We start from the raw sequence: 4,272 nt of genomic DNA, 5'->3' as shown, positions 1-4,272 counted from the left end.
AATAAAAAATTAATAGTTAATAATCTTAATATTTACTGGGCCAAATAAAACTCAGAATTGATATTATCCATTGTAGGATAGGGCAATTATTATAATGTGACTGAAATTGTATGAATATATGTATTACAAATATAGTATGTTCTTTCATCGTTTTAAACACAGAACCCAAGTGGGATGTGTATTAATTTTCTACTGCTGCATAATAAATTATCACAAACTTCATGGTTTAAAACAGTACCCATTTATTATTTCACAGTTTCCATGGGTCTAGAGTACAGGCATATCTTTTATTTTATTTTATCTTATTTTATTTATTTTTTTGTAGAGACAAGGGTCTCGCCATGTTGCCCAGGCTGGTCTAGAACTCCTGGCCTCAAACGATCTTCCTGCCTCAGCCTCTGACAGTGCTGGGATTACAGGTGTGAGCCACTATGGCTGGCCAGACATACCTTAACTGGGCTCTCTGCTCAGGATCTTACTATACTGAAATCAAGGTTTTAGCTAGGGCTACTGTCTCCTCTGAGGTTCAGGATCCTCTTCCAAGCTCAAGTGGTTGGCAGCTGTATTAATTTTCTTGCTGCTATAGAACTCATGGCAGCTTGCGTCTTTAAGGCCACCAGGGAGAAATCTTTAAACTCCAGACCCTCTGTTAAAGGGCTTACCTGATTAAGTCAGGCCTACTTTGGTCAATCTCCATTATGATTGAACTTAAAGGCTGGGCATGGTGGCTCACACCTGTAATACTAGCACTTTGGGAGGCAGAGGCTGGTGGATCACCTGAGGTCAGGAGATTGAGACCAGCCTGGCCAACATGGTGAAACCCCATCTCTACTAAAAACATAAAAATTAGCTGGGCGTGGTGGCTCACGCCTGTAATCCTAGCTACTTGGGTGGCTGAGGCAAGAGAATTGCTTGAACCCAGGAGGCAGAGGTTGCAGTGAGCCAAGATTGTGCTACTGCACTCCAGCCTGCCCAATGGCAGCAAGACTCCATTTCAAAGAAAAAAAAAAAGATTGAACTTAAAGTCAACAGATTAAGGATTTTAATTATATCTGCAAAAATTTTCATCTCTTTCTTATAAAGTAAGCTAATAATTGGAGAGGTACCCCATCATACTCACAGGTCCCTCCCAGACTCAAGAGGAGATTACACAGGTCATCTTAGAATCCTGCCTGCCACATTGCTATCTCACATTTCTAGAGATCATATATATCAGCTACTAAGAGCCAAGCTGGGAGTCAGATAAGTTAAAAATGGTCCATGAAGTGTACCCCAGAAACGTTCCACTCTCTGTGCCTGCACAATAGATCATACTCATTTGGAGGGATATCTAGACCCATAAAAATAAATTAAACCTGGAAAAGACCTCAGATATCCTCAAGTACTAAAATAGTGTTTCCATACAGAACATTTGCACACAATTCTAGTTACATTGTTTTCCAGTCAACAAAATGTTAAATGAGCCATAAGTGACACCAGGGATAATGCAGCAAATCATCAAAAACTTTTAACAAAGGAAATATAAGGCTCAAAAGTGCAGTAATCTGAGGTCAAAAATGTGAGAGGCACAGATTCTACATACCTCAGTAGAGCTTGAGGACATCATTACTTTGTAAGAGGACAGACTATGGCAGAAAAGCTCAATTTTGTTCCATGTATCCTGGTTAAGAAAGCAAGGATACCCGCATTGAAATTCACCCTCAGAAAAATTCTCGTCCACATGGCTGGCATCAAAAGATGGCTAAGCTTCAGTTATCTGGAAAATTCATTTACATATACTGACTCTTTCTGCAGTTAAGCAGAGTATATGGAGCCCTAGTGTAAGATTTAAACAGTATATTTTCAGGTTAAGTAATTTAAGATGAGGAATGCAGAAAGGAGGACTTCTTAGAGGTTGAGGCCAAGAACCAGGTCATGAATGTCATTGCTTCAGAGAAGGTGAGAAGCAATGACGTGGGACAAGAAGACTAATTTCCTCCTCAGCCTGGAAGATATATTGCAGCAGAGGGTAGTTTGGGGCAAAACTCAGCAGCTGATTTTTGAGAGAAAGGCATGAGTAACTGCCAAACTGTGAGACTTGGCTGCAGACCCTGGGGGCTCAAGCCCAACCCTCTGTTGTCATGCAAGGCGCTGTTCCCACACAGCATGGCTTTCCCAGACTTCCAGACCTGGATCATCTGCTCTTTTGGAGGCCCAAGAGATGAAGAAAAAGAGACTGACTTCTCTGTTATTATGTACTTGCACTTTCTGATGTTCCTATTGTACTTCTGCCCAACAAAAGGTGGTAAAATTTTTCTCAGGGAGAGTGAGAAGTTCAGAGGAGTAAGAAATAACAGGTATTAAAAGATGTTAGGCCGAGCACAGTGGCTCCCATCTGTCATCCCTGCACTCTGGGAAGCCGAGGCAGGAGGATAGCTTGAGCTCAGGAGTTCAAGAACAGGCTGGGCAACACAGTGAAACCCTGTCTCTACAAAAAAACATTAGTCGGGTGTGGTGGTATATGCCTGTAGTCCCAGCTACTCGGGAGGCTGAGGTGGGAAGGATCACTTGAGCCCCAGAGGTGGAGGTTGCAGTAAGTTGTAATTGTGCCACTGCGCTCCAGCCTGGGTGACAGAGCAAGACTCTGTCTCAAAAAACAAAAACAAACACGCAAAAAAAATGTTAAACAACTCCAACTGCTAACACAACATGCACATTGGAAACAGGTCACCATACTATGATTTCCTAATGCTCAAAAGTACATTTACAAAATGAATTGTACTAAAAAGAAAGTATTATTTGTGCACTTTTGACTTAATACGTCCAAAGTGAGCTCTTAGTCTTCCTTCCCAAAGGTGCTCTTTAACACTCTTCCCTCATCTCCATACATGACAATGCTATCCTTGCCATGAATCTTGGAGTCATCTTTGACTCTCACACACACATCTGATTTATCAGCAAATCCTACTGGCTTCAGAATATATCCAGAATCTACTCACTTGTCACCATCTCCACTTCTACCTCTCTGTCTCATGTTGTCACTGGACCTTTTCTCACCTGGATCACTGCAGGAGCCTTCTCAAAGGTCTTTCCATATCAGGCCTTACTCCTTCTCTGCCTCATTTCAACATCTTCTCAAGGGTCTTTCCACATCAGGCCTTACTCCTCCTCTGCCTCATAGCAACTCAAGTAATCCTGCTAAGTAAACTAGAGATCGTCATTCCTGTTACCAAAATCTAATGGCTTCCCATTTCAGTACAAGGAAAAGCCACTGTCCTTACAAGAGCTTACAAGGCCCTACCCCTGCACCCCATCCACTTATTTCTGTGACTTCAACTCCTACAACTGTATGCCCTCCTCGGTCACTGTTCAGACAACGTTGGCCTTCTTACAGGTGAGTTTGCACCCTGGGACCTTAGTGCTTGCTGTGTCCTCTGCCTGGAATGCCCTTCCCCAAGATATCACTTCCTTCAGGTTAGGTAAAACAACCCCCAGCCCCCAGCCCCACACTCAGCAAATAGCATGTTCTCACTGAGGCCTTCCCTGGCTTCCCTCTCTGAAATCACAAGTCTAAATCCCATACCTTCCGCCCTGCTTTACTTTTCTCCTTAACTCTCGGCACTGTTCATTTGAATCACATCTTCTATCTGTTGTCAGACTTATTTTGTCCGTTCTGTTCCCTGCTATATCCTCCAAGTCTAGACCAGTGCCTGGCACATAGAACACATTCAACAGATATTTGTTGGAAGGATAAATTAATACAGGGCACTGAGGGGACATGGCAAGTATGAAACTCCCTTGGGGTCTGGTCTCTGACTCACTATGAAGCAACGAATTCTGCCCTGCTCAGGGCCCTCCCACACCAACTATACCCCCACACCAGCACACACTCTGTACCCTCTAGGGCTCTGAATATGCTCATCCTGCTGCCTGGCATTTCTGACTGTCTCTCTCTTTTTTTTTTTTTTTTTTTTGAGATGGAGTCTCGCTCTGTTACCCAGACTTCCTGGAGTGCAATGTGCAGTGATGTATCTCAACTCACTGCAACTTCCACCTTTCAGGTTCAAGCAATTCTCGTGCATCAGCCTTCCAAGTAGCTGGGATTACAGGCATGCACCACCATGCCCAGCTAATTTTTGTATTTTTAGCAGAGATGGAGTTTCACCATGTTGGCCAGGCTGGTCTCAAACTCCTAATCTCAAGTTATCTGCCCGCCTCGGCCTCCCAAAGTGCTGAGATTACAGGCATGAGCCACCATACCCAGCCCCTCTCTCTTTTTTTTTTTTTTTTTTT

The sequence above is a fragment of the Rhinopithecus bieti genome, unplaced genomic scaffold, assembly GCF_001698545.2.
Source record: "Rhinopithecus bieti isolate Rb0 unplaced genomic scaffold, ASM169854v2 scaffold_6945, whole genome shotgun sequence".
Lineage (NCBI taxonomy): Eukaryota > Metazoa > Chordata > Mammalia > Primates > Cercopithecidae > Rhinopithecus > Rhinopithecus bieti.
This window is presented reverse-complemented; position numbering follows the sequence as displayed.